The following is a 17,442-nucleotide window of genomic DNA, read 5'->3' on the forward strand; positions in this document are numbered from 1 at the left end:
CAGCTCTTTTAAGAGGTCCTGCCACAAAACACCTAAACAGTGTTGAAGAAAAGCTGAACGCATGCTTTTCAGTTTTCAGCCATAGCAGGAAAAAAGCTGTGCCATTTAAAAAAGCTGGCTTTCTGGGCTGTCCTGCCAGGGCAAACTCTGGTTCGTGCAGTTTGCAAGCACAGGCTGCTGAAGCTCCCTTGCTGGCAGGGACCTTGAAATGCCGTATAGTTGTGGCAGTAAACATGGCTATAGCAGTACCTCAGCCATGAGGCTGGAAAGCTAAGACCCATGGAAAGCTAAGATCCATGAGGCTGGATCCAGCCGTCAAAGCCATGGCTTTAGTCCTACTGATATTCTGATATTGCTTGGTAAATTACTCATGTGGTCAGAAAAAGAGAGATATACAGTAAAGAGAGATTCAAAGACAAAGAAAATTTCTAAAGGGCTTACTGTGTGTTAAAAATATATGCAGGCTAAAAGTTGAAGTTCTTAAAGTAAAAAACAAAAAGGAAGAGAGTTGTTGGGTGTGGTAGTACACACCTTTAATCCCAACACTTGGGAGGCAGAGGGAGATTGACCTCTGTGACTTCAAGGTGTGGTAGCACATGCCTTTAATCCCAGTGCCTAGAAGGCAGAGACAAACAGATCTCTGTGAGTTCAAGGTGTAGCAGCATAGTGTACACCTTTAATCCCAATGCCTGGGAGGCAGAGACAAGTGGATCACTGAGAGTTCAAGGACAGCCTGGTCTACAGAGTTATTCCAGGTCAAAGATATACAGAGAACCTGACTCAAAGCAAAAAGTTAAAAGTAAAAATAAACAAAATGGAGTTAAAATAAAGCCATACAAAGATGGAAAATAAACAGAGAATTTTGAGACAGTATGCTATTATGCTCTCTTTGAATTATTTGAATGCTGAGGAAGGAGCAACAGCTGCTAAAAGATATTTGTTTATAAATGCTGCTGAACTAATCCAAAATAGATATTTTGAAAATGCTTTGACTTTGAAATTTGGATCTAAGGACATGATGCTTTGGAAAGGAGTTTCTTATTTTGTTTTCACAGAGGGTGAGAGTCTGTGGATTGCTTCCATCCCAATGTGGTATGATAGACCACATCCTCCTGAAAGATTGCTGTGAATGCCTTCAAAAAATTACTTCACTCAATTGACGACAGATGAAACTAACACACAGGTTATACCATGAAAGACCTAATTAACAATGCTCCCATTCAGCAGGAAGCAGTTTGGAGAGAAAAAACTGTGCCCATGTTCCCAAATATGGATTATAAACGTTCTTTTACATTTAAAGGGGGATATGATATAGATATGAATAATTTGTATTAGTATAGATTTTGCTTTATTGATAGAGATTTATGGTCAATTTTGTTATATGTATATACATATTTCTGTTATTGATTAAGATATTGTGATTGTTTAGTTCATTAGAAAATGTAATGTATAATTAAGAAATATAGGTTAATGGATAATCATCAGTAATAGTCAAGCTTGTAGTCATGTTAGTTAGATTTTCTAGATATATAGAGATATATTTTAGATAGACATTCTTCATGTCTTTCAAAGATTACAGAAAAGGACATCTAATGTTTTAATAACTGAGGACTTTTCATGACATTGAGACACTCTGCTCCTGGCAGCAGCAATGTACTTCAAGAGGAAGATGGGCATCGAAGAGCCATCTTATGGAGTTTGATAGCCATTTGGGCAAGAAACTGCTCTTGCCTGGACTATTGCATAAATTGGACACAGAGAACCCGCAGAGAGAGGACTGCTAAACTTGCCTAAAGGTGAGATGGTCTTTCGGAGTTCCTGATTCATGAAGGAGTCTGCAAGACATTCTGCAGGACACAACAGATAGTGACTGAACTGTCTTTGAAATTTCCTGTTTCATGGAAATATCTGCTGGATACTATGGGCCTGAAGGCTGAAGATTGATGCCCCAACAGTACAGAGGAACTTTGAATGACTGTACAGGCAGCAAGATGTCTCTGTCATTTCTAGAGTTTTGAAAATCGCTTACTTTTGTTTGCTTAGATAATATTGTATTCTTCTGGAGTCTTTGATGGAGTTGCAGAATAGATAGTTATAGTTATAGTTTTCCATTGTTATGATAAAAGATAAAATAGATATAAATATTGTAACTGTCATTCTTGCTTGATAACTATCTTGTTATATGTAATTTTGTTATGTTTAAGTTAAAGCCTTCCTTTTTTGTTTTGTTTAAACAGAAAAAAAGGGGAAGTGATGTGGGAGTGTCATATATCAATCTGTTAATTTCATTGGTTAAGCAATAATGAAACTGCTTGGCCCTGATAGGTTAAAACATAGGTGGGTGGAGTAAACAGAACAGAATGCTGAGAGGAAGAGGAAGTGAGCTCAGAGACACCAGGCTCCTCTCTCCCACGCAGACATGATTCAGCTCCGACCCAGGATGGACATAGGCTAGCATCTTCTTGGTAAGTGCACCTTGGGGTGCTACACACATGATTGGAAATGGGCTAGTCCAGGTGCGAGAGTTAGCCGATAAAAGGCTAGATATAATGGGCCAAGCAGTGTTTAAGAGAATACAGTGTCCGTGTAATTATTTCAGGGTATAAGCTAGCCAGGCGGCCTGGGTGCTGGGGACGCAGCCCCGCCGCTCCTATTACAACACATGATTACTGAATCAGCCTTTCCTGAGCTCAAAGCAGTTGCCCATTAAAAACCTGAATATATGTCTATTTTGTGGTACACATATTTCAACTTACCAAATTCCGTAAAGTGGAACATATCCATCTTCCAGATATCATTCCTTTGAGTACCTTTTGGGTTAGTCCATGCAAAAAAAAAAAAAAAACAGTGTTTGGTTATAGAAAGAACAAGTAGGACATCTCTTTATAATCTCCTTAGCTTGTTGCCATGTAATAGAAAATTCTTTTTTTAAAACTTTGCTCTTGACATGATGTTTTTTTATGAAATTCTGAGGCCTGCAACCTGCTTCTAATCAATAATTGAGCAATAATTTGTATCTATAATTAGTCATGAAGCTTGGTACCTTTTCTCAGTGCCGCATTTTCACCTTGCTTCCTCTGTGTCTGGGTGGCGATTATAGGCTAGGACTTTCTTCTTTCCAGAATTTTCCTAGTCTGGTCAACCCACCTATATTTCCTGTCTGGTTATTGGCCAATAAGTTTTATTAAAGCAATATGAGTGACAAATTTTTACAGTATACAATAGCATTATCTCACAGCAAGTAACAATCATTGGTATTAATATCTCTCAATATCAATAGACTCAATTCCCCAATAAAAAGACACAAGCTAACAGAACAGATATGGAAACAGGTTCCATCCTTCTGTGGCATACAAGAAATATATCTCAACATCAAGGTATACATTACATCAGTGTAAAGGGTTGAAAAATTATTTTCCAAGCATATGGCTCCAGGAAATAAGCTGGCATAGCTATTGTAATATCTAACAAAATAGACTTTAAACCAAAATTAATCAAAAGAGATGTAGGACATTTCATACTCATTAAAGAAAAAAATCTACCAAGATGGCATTTAAATCCTTAATATCTATGACTCAAACGAAAGAACACCTACAATTGCAAAGAAACATTTTTAAAGCTTAAATAACACATTGACCCTCATACTTTAATAATGGAGACTTCAAAACCCCACTTGAAACATGAAGGGGCCTGCTTGGTGGGGTTTCTGTCCTGCCCGGTACCCCACAGCAGGCAAGCCCCCCAAAAAATCACACAGAGATCTCCGTAACTTATAAAACTGACTGGCCTATTAGCTCAGTCTTCTTATTAGCTCTTGTAGCTTATATTAACCCATTATTCTTATCTATGCTAGCCATGTGGCTTGGTACCATTCTCAGCAGGGCAGCTCATGTGTTGCTTCTTCAGTGGTCTGGGCTGGACTGGGAGAAATGGGCTTCCTCCTTTCCAGCATTCTCCTGTTCTCATTGCTCCTCCTCTGCTTCTTGTCTAGGTGACCCACCTATACTTCCTGCCTGACCAATCAGTGTTTTATTAAAATACATGATTGACAGAATACAGGGTGCCAATTGTAAAAATGAGTGGCAGGCCACTTCCCCCAGCCCAGCTCCCAGCAGCCTGGCTAGCTAGCTTATACCCCGAAATAACAACACATAAATTGTATTCATTTAAACACTTCCTTAGCCATTACCTCTAGCCTCTTAGTGGCTAACTCTCACATATTGATTCACCCCATTTCTAATAATCTGTATGTCACCATGAGCTCATGGCTTACCGGAAAAGATTCAGCATGTCTGACCTGGCAGCTTCATAGCGGGCAGCTCTGTCTCTGCACTCTTTCTCACAGCATTCTGTTCTGTCTCTTCCACCCACCTAAGGGCTGGACTATCAAAAGGCCAAGGCAGCTTCTTTATTTAACCAATGAAAGTAACACATAGACAGAAGGCCCACCTTCTCCACCCACTCTCACCAATGGACAGGTCATTCAGACAAAAACTAAACAGAGGAATAATGGAGCTAATGGATGTTGAGAATTGAGAATTACATAACTTTAATAGATATCTACAAAATATTTCATCCAAACACCAAGGAATTTAACAGCTTCCCAGAAGCTCACAGAAAAATCTCAAAACTGATCACACACCATGTCACAAAGCAAGTCTCTAGACTAGACCCTATTAGACAACCACTGATGAAAGCTTGATTTCAACAACAGAAAGCTAACAAACTCATGAAAAGTGAACAACTCTCTACTGACAAATTACTGGGTTTTACAAAAGTAAAGATTAAAGACTTCTTAGAAGTCAATGGAAATGAATGCCCAACATAACCAAGCTATGGGACAGAATGAAAACAGTGCTAAGAGAAAAGGTCATATCACTAAGTGCCTGCATAAAAAATTTAGAGACATCTCAAAATATAGACTTAAAGCACACCTGAAAGTTCTAGAACAAAAATAGCCCAACCCATCCAAGAGGAGTAGAAGGCAGGAAATAATCAAATTGATAGATAAAATTAATAAAATAGAAATAAAGAAAACAATACAAAGAAACAATAAAACAAAGAGTTGATTCTTTGAGAAAATCAATAAGATAGACAAACCTTTATCCATACTAACGAAAAGACAGAGACATTATATCCAAATTAACAAAATCAGAAGCAAAAAAAAGATACATAACTAGACATTGAAGAAAACTAAAAAATCATTTCAATACTTCAAAAACCTATAATCCAAAAATTCGAAAATCCAAAGGAAATGGACAGCCTTCTCTATAGATACCACTTACTGAAGTTAAATCAAGATCAGATAAACAATTTAAATAAACCTATAACCAATAAGGAAATAGTCATTAAAAATCTCTCAACCAAAAAATGCCCAGGCCCAGATGGTTTTAGCAGAGAATTTTACCATGCATTCAAAGAAGACCTAATACCAATGTTCCACAAAATTGAAAATGAAGGATCACAGCCCAATTCATTTTATATGGTCACCTTTTTATAATGTTACCCTAAAATACCTAAGCCACACAACGATACAACAAAGAAAGAGAATTACAGAACAATTTCCCTCATGAATATTGATGCAAACATCTTCAATAAATTATCCACAAACCAAATCCAAAAGCACATCAAAAATATCATCTACCGGGGCTGGATAGATGGCTCAGTGGTTAAGAGCATTGCCTGCTCTTCCAAAGATCCTGAGTTCAATTCCCAGCAACCACATGGTGGCTCACAACCATCTGAAATGAGGTCTAGTGCCCTCTTCTGGCCTTCAGGCATACATGCAAAAAGAATATTGTATACATAATAAATAAAAAAAAATATCATCTACCATGATAAAGTAGACTTGAACCCAAAGATACGTGGACATTTCAACTAAAAGAAAAGTGAAAAAGAAAAGAAAAATCTGCAATCTTCTCATTTGATGCTGGAAAAAACCTTTTGCAAAATGCAGCACTCCTTCATGATAAAAGTCTTCAAGAGATCAGGAATACAAGGGACATACCTAAACATAATTAAGGATATTTACAACATGCCTATAGCCAACATCAAATTAAATAAAAAGAAATTCAAAATAATTTCACTGAAATCAGGAACAAGACAAAAGATGAGGCTGTCCACTTGCACCATAACTGTTAAATACAGTACTTGAAGTTCTAGCTAGAAAATAAAACAATTAAAGGTGATCAAGGAGATAAAAATTGGAAAGGAAGAAGGCAATGTATCTCTATTTGCAGATGATATGATAGTATATATTAGTGATCCCAAAAATTTTACCTGGAAACTCCTATAGCTGATAAACAATTTCAACAAAGTAAAATGATACAATATTAATTCAAAAAATCAGTAGCACTACTATCTATATCCAAATGACAAATGGGCTAAGAAAGAAATCAGAAAAGCAACACCCTTCACAATTGTCACAAAGAATATAAAATATCCTGGGGTAACTTTATCATACAAATGAAAGATTTGTATGATAAAAACTTAAAGCCTTTAAGAAGGAAATTGAAGAAGATGTAAGAAGATGGAAAGATCTCCCATGATCATGGATTGGTAGGATTAACATAGGAAAAATGGCCACCTTATTAAAAACAATCTATATATTCAACACAATCCCAAAATTCCAACACAATTCTTTATAGACCTTGAAAGAACAATACCAAACTTCATATTGAAAGACCCCTAGAGTGGGGAGACTCTCACTCAAGTCTCAGGATAACATGACCCCCCAGGAACTCATGAGAGACTGTCCTTACTGCAACCACAAGAGGTTTATTGACAGGAACCATTGCCCTGGGGCTAAGACTCATATCCCACACAGGGGTAGAGGAGTTTGACCCTGAGTAGCTGGGAGAAGGGGTATTTAAGGGAAAAAAAAACATAACCCAAAGGGGATAGGGAGGGTATCATTGGAAAATTCCAAAAAATACTAGTGAAAATCACAATGGGGTAACTCTCTATTTCTCAAGATTGTTCTCAAGATTATAATCTAACTTTATGGTCAGCTAGTTCCTGGAACAGCGTCACTGAACTGGCTAACTTAGGTTTTTGGCTTTACTCTTTTTGCTAGATTTTTGGCTCTACTCTTCCTGGTCCTTCAATATGAAAAAAAAATCTAAAACAATTCTGTACAATAAAATAACTTATGCTGGGAAGTAGGAAGCCCATTCCTCCCCTGTCCTGCCCAGACCATGGAAGAAGAAAGATGTAACCTACCCCAATGAGAAAGGTACCAAACCATGTGGCTAACATAGATAAGAATAATGGGTTAATATAAGTGATAAGAGCTAAAAAGAAGCCTGAGCTAATGGGCCAATCAGTTTATAATTTTATGGAGACCTCTGTGTAATTTTCTTTGGGGGCTTACTGACTGTGGGAACTAGGCAGGACAGAAACCCCAGTGAGCAGGCCCTCATGTGACACTGTACTATAAAGATGTAGCAATTAAAAAAACACCTGGTATTGGCATGAAAACAGACATGTTAATAAATGGAATCAAATCCAAGGTTCAAAAATAAATCCACACATCTATGAACACCTGATTTTTAATTTAAAAAATACTGGAAATATACAATAGAAAAAGGAAAGCATCCTCAACAAATGGTGCTGCTCTAACCAGATGTTGGTTTATAGAAGAATGCAAATAGATCCATACCTATCACCCTGAACAAAACTCAAGTCCAACTGGATCCAAGATTTCAAATAATACCAGATACACTGAACATGACAGAAGAGAAGATGGTAAATAGCCTTGAATGCATTGGCACAGGAGAAAATTTCTTGAACAGAACACCAACAGTGCAGGCACCAACAATTAATAAATGGGACCTCGTGAAACTGAAATGCTTCTATAGGGCAAAGGACATCAATAGAACAAAATTGTAGCCCACAGAATAGGAAAAGATTTTCAACAACCATCTTACAGAGTGCTGACTTCTAAAACATAGAATGAACTCAAGAAATTAAACATCAACAAACTAAATAATCCAACTGAAAAAAGAGGTACAGATCTAAACAGAATTCTCAACAAAGTAATTTCAAATGGCTGAGAAACACTTAAAGAAATGTTCAACATCTGTTGGGATCCAGCCTTAACAGGTTTGCACATTCCAGGGTAAAGGCATGTAGATTAGAAACATTAAGCAGATAGAACAAAGAGGCAAAAGAAATAACATGGACACAGAATAGAGTCAGGAGTAATCCAGTGAATACTGAATTTGCTCTCATTCCAAAAGCAGGGAGGGAGAGAATGTAAAAGACTGCTTTGACATAATATAAAGAACAAACAGAACAATTGTGTTGTCAATACCTGAAACATTAAGCAACTATACCCTGAATTAAATATTCTGTTGCGTAGGCAGAACATGCAGCCACCACACATTAGGCCCAGCATCCTGTAGGCTGCCATTCCCTGAGTCAAACCTCGTGTAATGTTCTTGAAGGATCAGGGATAGACCTGAACTCTCTGCCTTTTGTTCAAGGTGAGACAGATCTACCTCTGTGAGTCATATTAATATCAAAAGCACCAAGTAACCACACTCTAGGTCAAGTTACACCTCAGATCAAAACTCTTGTCAATAACCTTGATAAAGCAAGAATAGCCCTGAACTCTCTGACTGTTATTCAAGGTGGAACAAACCCACTTCTGTGGGCTTCACAAACATCCTTAACCACAAGAAAAATACAAATCTAAACATCTCTGAGATTCCATCTTATGCCTGTCAAAACAGCTAAGATCAAGAGCACACATGACAGCTCATGCTGATGAGAATGTGGAACAAGGGGAATATTCCTCTACTGCTGGTGGGAGTGTAATCTTGTATAGTCACTTTGGAAATCAATATGATGGCTTCTCAAAAAATTGAAAATCAATCTCTCCAAAGATCTGGCTAATCAAATTCTGGGCATTTAGCCAAAGGATGCTCCATCTTATCACAAGGTCACTTGCTCAACTATGTTTATAGCAGTCTGATCCATAATAGCCAGAATCTTAAAACAACCTAGATATTCATCAACCAAATAAAAATGAATACTTTAAAAGTACAGATTCTAAGGATCCCTCTCAGGGTTTAAAAAGGACTCCACATTAAAAATAAATAAATAAACAATTTTTTTAAAAAAAGAATAGAGACTTTCAAACATAAGTGTAATAATGTTAAATTTTTTAACATTTAAAAATAAGTGGGAAGTACCCTACAGGAGCTGGGCACAGGAGATCGCTTCCTATGTATAAACCCAGAAGCACAGACATTAAGGGCAACATTGAATAAATGGGACCTACTTAAACTGAGAAGCTTCTGTAAAGCAAAGGACATAGTCAATAAGACACAAAGGCAACCTACTGATTGGGAGAAGATCTTCACCAACCCCACAACAGACAAAGGTCTGATCTCCAAAATATATAAAGAACTCAAGAAACTAGACTTTAAAATGCTAATTAACCCAATTAAAAATTGGGGCACTGAACTGAACAGAGAATTCTCAGCAGAGGAAGTTCAAATGGCCAAAAGACACTTAAAGTCGTGCTCAACTTCCTTAGCAATCAGGGAAATGCAAATCAAAACAACTTTGAGATATCATCTTACACCTGTCAGAATGGCTAAAGTCAAAAACACCAAGGATAACCTTTGCTGGAGAGGCTGTGGAGGAACGGGTACCCTCATCCATTGCTGGTGGGAATGCCATCTTGTGCAACCACTGTGGAAGTCAGTGTTTTGGTTTCTCAGGAAATTCGGGATCAACTTACCCCTGGACCCAGCAATACCACTCCTGGGAATATACCCAAGAGATGCTCTATCATATGACAAAAGCATTTGTTCAACTATGTTCATAGCAGTATTATTTGTAATAGCCAGAACCTGGAAACAACCTAGATGCCCTTCAATGGAAGAATGGATGAAGAAAGTATGGAATATATACACGCTAGAGTACTACGCTGCGGTAAAAAACAATGACTTCTCGAATTTTGCAGGCAAATGGATGGAAATAGAAAACACTATCCTGAGTGAGGTGTCCCAGACCCAAAAAGATGAACATGGGATGTACTCGCTCATAATTGGTTTCTAGCCATAAATTAGGGCCACGGAGTCTACAATAGGTGAACCTAAAGAAGCTAAGTAAGAAGGTGAACCCAAGGAAAAACATATAGTTATCCTCTTGGCTAAGGGAAGTAGACCCAATTGCCGGGGAGAAAATTAGGATCTTGGGGGTGGGGTGGGATGGGGGTAAGGGGAGATGTGGAGAGAAAAGGTAGAAGGGAAGGAGGGGGGACTTGGGGAATCAGGAGAATTGGGATAAAGGAAAGGTGGATAGGGGAGCACGGAACCACAATTCTTAGTTAAGGGAACCACTTTAGGGTGAGCAAGAGATTTGACCCTAGAGGGGCTCCCAAGTGCCCAACATGAGGTTCCCAGTTAGTTCCTTGGGTAGCTGAGGATTGGGAACCTGAAATGACCCTATCCGAGAGCAATACTGACGAATATCTTGCATATCATCATAGAACCTTCATCTGGTGATGGATGGAGACAGAGACAGAGACCCACACTGGAGCACTGGACTGAGCTCCCAAGGTCCCAATGAGGAGCAGAAGGAGGGAGAACATGAGCAAAGAAGTCGGGACCACGAGGCGTGCACCCACCCACTGAGACAGTGGAGCTGATCTACTGGGAGCTCACCAAGGTCAGCTGGACTGTGACCGAAAAAGCATGGGATAAAACCGGACTCTCTGAACATGGCGAACAATAAGGGCTGATGAGACGCCAAGGACAATGGCACGGGGTTTTGATCCTACTTAATGTGCTGGCTTTGTGGAAGCCTAGCCAGTTTGGATGTTCACCTTCCTAGATATGGACGGAGGGGGGAGGACCTAGGACTTACCACAGGGCAGGGAACCTGGACTGCTCTGTGGACTGGAGAGGGAGGGGGAGAGGAGTGGGGGGAGGGGTAGAAGGGTGGGAGGAGGGGGAGAAGGGTGGGAGGAGGGGGAGGGAAATGGGAGGCTGGGAGGAGGTGGAAACTTGTTTTTTGTTTATGTTTTTTTTCTTCTTTTCTTAATAAAAAAATTATAAAAAAAATCCATTATTATATATTAATATTTAAAATATAAAACTTCATTAGTTTGAAATTCAATACTTGCTTATTTGCCAATGTAAATATTAAGTTCTATACATGTATTGTACATATCAGCATGTATAAAAATTTCTGGGTAGTTCACACTTTATGAAAATTGTAAATCTAGTTGGCTTTCATGTAAATGTATTATAAATAATATGCTAATTTTATTTACTCCAAAACCTACAAACTAGAATACAAACAATTGAAAATGTCCTTAAGTATTTATAGCTTGGAACTTATATTTTTAAACATATGAATCAAAAATTAAAAGTCATATGATTAATCTAAAATAAAAAGGATTCCTGTGGGAGGAAAGACCAAAGGAAAGAGAAAGATCAAGGACACCATGAGAACACGGCTCATAGAATCAACTGACTGGGACTCATGGGGGCTAGCAAAGATTAGGGATCCTATAGGGATCTAGGTCCTCTGCATATATGATATGGCTTAATAGCTTCCTGTTCTTGTAGAATTCCTAACAGTGGGACTGGGGGCTGTCTCTGTCTCTCTTGCCTCCTTGTGGGACTCTTTTCCTCTTTCTGGATTGTCTCCCAGCCTTAATGTGATGGTATTTGCCTGGTCTTGTTGTGGATTTTTATGCTGTGTTTGATTGATGTCCCTGGGAGGCCTGGCCTGCTCTTTTCTGATGAAATATGGAAGTGGGTAGATCTGGGAAAATGTGGCAGTAGGGACCAAAAATTGGTTGGAAGAGAACTGCAGTTTATATGTAATATATGAGAAAAGAATATGAAGAAAAGAAGAGAAGTGATGAAAGAAATATTAACAGAAACAAAAACCTGTGTGTCCCCTTTACATCATGCAAAGAACTTTTCTTACTCTAGCATCAATTTCACAAAGCTACAAACAGCACACACCTCATTCTAAGATGTTCCCTAAACATGGCATCTGGAACATCTATCACTCTGCAGTGGAATTACAGATGGCTGTGAGACTCCCTGCATGTATGTTTGAATCAAACTCAGGTTCTGTGCAAGAGCAGCAATTACTCTTAGGAATGAGCCACTGCTCCATCCTCACATATGAAGTTTTTAACTGCTTTGCTTTCTTTAATTATTTTGAACTATAACCTAATACTTTAACAGATTAACTTGAGATAAAATTCATTACGGGAGTAAATCTAAAACTCACTTAATTATAAAAAATCTTTTAATAAGTTAAGAATAAAGTTTTTGGTAAATTTTCATACTGCTTTGGCTCAATATTATTATTGAAGCAGCTGGTGTTGTGATATATACAATTTTCTTATGATTATTTTATGTCCTGGGATTGAGACAAACAAAATGATAAATTTTACATTTAGAAAAATTTTTCTCTTCTTCTATGTTCAGAAGAGAAAAATCTTTTTTGAACAACAGAAACACTCAAAACATTCCCTAGTTGGGACGGTGTTGCTGACATTACCCACAGCTGTGATTCTGGGAAATAACTAGCCTTTCTTGATGATTTCACATCATGTTTATTTTATATGGATTCTCTGCAGGAAACAAAAGCTAGTAGTAGCTTTTGAAATCATAATTACTTATATTGCCTTCTCAGACAACTAGAGTATTGGTTAAAACTGCAGTTTTATGGGAATAAATGCTCATTAATGATCAAACTTGCTGGATAAATAACTTCTGTTCACTGAGATTTAGTAGTTTTTTTGGGTATGCAGTGTTAGGCCCAAAAGAATTATCTTTATTCTTTTTTCTCAATATTGAGGAATTTGGAAAAATTGTCTATTTAATTTAAAAGGAACTTGTCTTTGGTGTTAAGTCCCAGCTATTAAACATAACATATGACAAACAATATAAAAAGCTGTCAACAGTTTGATGCTAAGATTTAACATAAGACAGTGTAATGTGTGCCTTATAGAAAAATGGCATAGTATTTACATGAAAGGACATACATTATGTGGGAGTCCCCTCTGTGTTCTGTGATTATCATTAATGAATAAAGAAACTGCCTTGGCCTGTTGATAGAACAAAACTTAGGTAGTCAGGGAGGACTGGACTAAATGCAAAGAGGAAAAAGGCTGAGTCAGGGAGATACCATGAAGCCGCTGCCACGAGAGATAGACATACTGTAACTTTGCTGGTAGGCCACAACCTCATGGTGATGCACAGATTAAAATAGATGGATTAAATTGAGATGGAAGAGTTAGCCAATAAGAAACTAGAGTTAATGGGCCAATCAGTATATTAATTAATATAGTTTCTATGTGGTTATTTTGGTTCTAGTAGCCAGGTTGAACAACCAGCTCTTCCTCCTCCATCTATGAAGCATTTAGGACTGTTTCTGTATTGTTTCACACCAAGAAATGCACACAGGTTGTGCACAAAACTTCCCAGACAATGGACATGTTCTTGTACAGAGTCCATACATCTGGTGGACCCACATGCTCTCAAGCTTATTCTTGAGTCTGTGGTTTGTTGGCAGGGCTGTGAGTGTCACCTGACTTTGTCAATCATCACCTTACCATAGTGATAACAGTGTGGCTAGGGTAGGCATCAGAAGGCCCATTGAGACATCATGTGAGTATACCACACAGTTATCCCTGCTCCCTTCTTCTGGCTGAACAAAATTATTATCTGGACAGCTCTGAAATATAGAAAACTAGACTTATTTCTTAGAAGATGTTTGTTGTACATTACCACCAACTGGATGATGGTCTACAAGTTTAAGTGAGTGGGTCATGGAAGATGATGAGGATCTCAGCTCTCTATTGCTGTTTGAGAAGGACTTAGTTTGTCAAGACAAGCAATGAATGAGAGGGATGACCAAAATTGTGGTAATAGGGGCGGCGGGGCTGCGTCCCCAACACCCCAGCTGCCTGCTCGGCTAGCTTATGCCCGAAATAATTACACAGAAACTGTATTCATTTAATCACTGCTTGGCCCATTCTCTTCTAGGCTAATTCTCACATATTAATTTAGCCCATTTCTAATCATCTGTGTGTAGCACCCCAATTGCGCTTACCTGGGAGATTCTAGCCTATGTCCATCCTGGGTCGGAGCTTCATGCTGGGAGCAGGGCATGGCGTCTCTCTCAGGCGTCTGCTCCCGAGAGGACAGCAGTCGAGTCTGAACTCACTTCCTCTTCCTCCCAGCGTTCTGTTCTGTTTACTCCTCCCACCTATCCTCTAACCAATAAAATGGGCCAGGGCAGTTCCTTTATTAGCCAATGGCCTTCCTCCATCACAAAATCTATCATTGCTAGTGGTAATAATTATTCATATATTAATAAAGTATAATTAGGACTAAGACATGGAATGTTTGAGCCAGTCAGATACTGGATAAACCATTCAAGTCACCAGCAGACACACACATATTTGTAATAGACATCTGGGTTGCTGTGGGTTCCTAAAAAGAGGGGTGCACTAATATGAATTGGGAAATGAGATCTTGTGGTTATTTCAAATGAGTGACATTTGCCAGAAGATCCTGAGGATAATGAGGAAGATTTACAATTTGTTATTTGTAATTTGCAATTACATTGCTATTTGGAGCGAATCTATTATGTACTTTGTATCTGCTGAAGAGGGGGCTCAGTAGTTAAGACCATATATGGCGTCTAATTCTCAACACTATGTTGGGCAGATGACAATAGCCTGCCTTCAATCAATGCTCTCTTGTGCAGTCTATGGGCAATTGCCCACTTTGCATGCATACATAGAAACACATGCACACACATGCACACGCACACACACATACACAGACATACACACACATACACACCAAATAGGTACAAACTAGACTCCACAGTTGTAAGCAATATATAAGACTATAGTTCAAATGAAGCAGTCATGTAGATGGAGCTGCAGGCCACTTCCCACCTCCCGGGTCCCAGCCACTGGCTAGCTTTAGCCAAAATAATTACTTGGAAACTATATTCTTATAAACACTGCTTGGCCCAATAGTTCCAGCCTCTTATTGACTAATTCTCACATCTTGCTTTATTTAGTAATCTGTGTAGCACCACAAGGTGGTGGTTTACCAGGAAATATCTTAACCTGTGTCCATCTCAGAGAGGAGAGCTATAGCGTCTGCCTGAATCTGCTTCTTTCTCCCAGCATTCTATTCTGTCTATTCCACCTATCTAAGATGCTATCCTATTAAAGGGCCAAGGCAGTTTCTTTATTAACCACTGAAAGTAACACATAGACAGAAGACCCTCCCACATCTTTTCCCCTTTTTCTGTTTAAACAAAAAAGAAAGGCTTTCACTTTAACATAGAAAAATTACATATAACAAAACAGTTATCAAGCAAGAATTACAGTTACAATATTTGTATCTATTTTATCTTTAATCATAACTAAGGAAAACTATAACTATCTATCCATTCTTCAACTCCATCAAAGACCTCAGAAGGATATAATATTACCTAAGTAAACAAGAAATAAGAAACTTCCAAAACTCTAGAAATGACAGAGACATCTCACTGCCTGTACAGTCACCCAAAGTTCCTTTGTACCATTGGGCATCAATCTTCAGCCTTCAAGCCCATAGTATCCAGCAGACATTTCCATGAAGCAGGAAAATTCGAAGACAGTTCAGTCACTTTCTGCTGTATGCTGCAGAATGTCTCACAGACTCTTTCATGAAGCAGGAACCTCAAAAGACCATCTCACCTTTAGGCAAGTTCAGCAGTCCTGTCTCTGCAGATTCTTTGTGTCCAGTTTATGCAACAGTCCAGGCAAGGGCAGTTTCATGCCCAAATGGCTATCAAAGTCCATAAGGAGCTTCTTCGATGCCCGTCTTTTTCTTGCCAGGAGCAGATGTGTCTCATTGTCATGAAAAGCCTTAAGTTATTAAGAATTAAATGCCATATTCTGTAGTCTTTGAAAGATATGAAGAATGCCTATCTAACTGAAATATATCTCTATGTATCTAGAAAATCTAACTTGACTACAAGCTTGACTATTATTGATGATTATCCATTAACAATCTATATTTCCTAATTATACATTACATTTTTAAAATGAACTACACAATCATAATACCTTAATCAAGATCAGAAATACATATACATATAACAAAATTGACCTTAAAATCCATACCAATGCAAATTATTCATATCTATATCATATCCCCCTTTAAATGTAAAAGAACATTTATAAACAATATTTGGGAATACGGGTGCAGTTTTTTTTTTCTCGCCAAACTGCTTCTTGCTAAATGGGGGCACTGTTATTTAGGTCTTTCATAGTATAACCTGACTGCTAGGTTCATCTCAGTTGGCCATTGAGTGAAGTAATTTTTTGAAGGTATTCACAGTGAACTTTCAGGAGGGCGTGGTCTATCATACCATACTGGGATAGAAGCAATCCACAGGGTCTCATCCTTTGTGAAAACAAAAGAAGAAACTCTTTTCCAAAGCATCATATCCTTCGATTCAAATTCTGAAGTCAAGATACTTTTAGAACATATATGCAGGTTCAATTAAGCAACCCATTTAATGAAATGGTTTCTTTTTATACTTAGCTCCTTCACAGTCAAAAGTTTTAAAGAAAACACAATAAAATACATAATCCAGACCCTCTGTGAATTTTCCATTTTTACGTGGCTTTTCTTTATTTCGTTTGGTCTATAACTATCTTTACTCTGTCTCTTTAAAGACTTTACCCCTTTTTAAGGCATTAACTTTATTCTCTATATTCTTTTTCTTCTCTCTCCCAAGCCTATGTACACTCATCCAACATTGTGATCCATTTAGAGGTCTTTTATGTCTGAATCTGTCCTAATGTGAATCTGTAATTCTTTTTCTGTCTAGGAACATTTTTGATTTGCGCCTTTAAATCGCTAAGCGATTAAGAATCAAGGCTGTGACATCAGAACCGCTTGTGCCTCTGAGCTGCAGAACAGTGGGCTGTTCTGGATGTTGGATCCACCTCTCTTCAATTTCAAAATGGAGGATGTACCATTTTCTACTAGCTCTGGGGCCACCAGGTAGGAGCCACACTCAGCACATTAACTGAGACTGAACATTTGGCACAGAAACTCTTTTCATCCAAGTTACAGACAAATCTGCCAGGTAGAGCACTGTGCAGCCTGGAAATATCTCTCTGTATGGTGGCAGGAATCTGCCATGCTCTCCCACATGCCTAAGCCTGATCCCACAGTCTGCCCAGGCGGGGAGCACAGGAATGGTCTCAGAGTACTTTCTTCCCGATCCCAAGCAGGAACACAAACATCCAGTCCCATAAAAGCCATTCAAATACTTTATAGCTGGAGTTTGCACTGGCGGCACAACCCAGGAGGCTGCATTGTAAAACCACGCAGTTTTTTTCCTGCTGAGGCTGAGTCAGGAAAATTTCTCTGCAGC

Source organism: Microtus oregoni, unplaced genomic scaffold (genome assembly GCF_018167655.1).
Source record: "Microtus oregoni isolate MIOR12 unplaced genomic scaffold, Mior012 000000F_ref0000247, whole genome shotgun sequence".
Lineage (NCBI taxonomy): Eukaryota > Metazoa > Chordata > Mammalia > Rodentia > Cricetidae > Microtus > Microtus oregoni.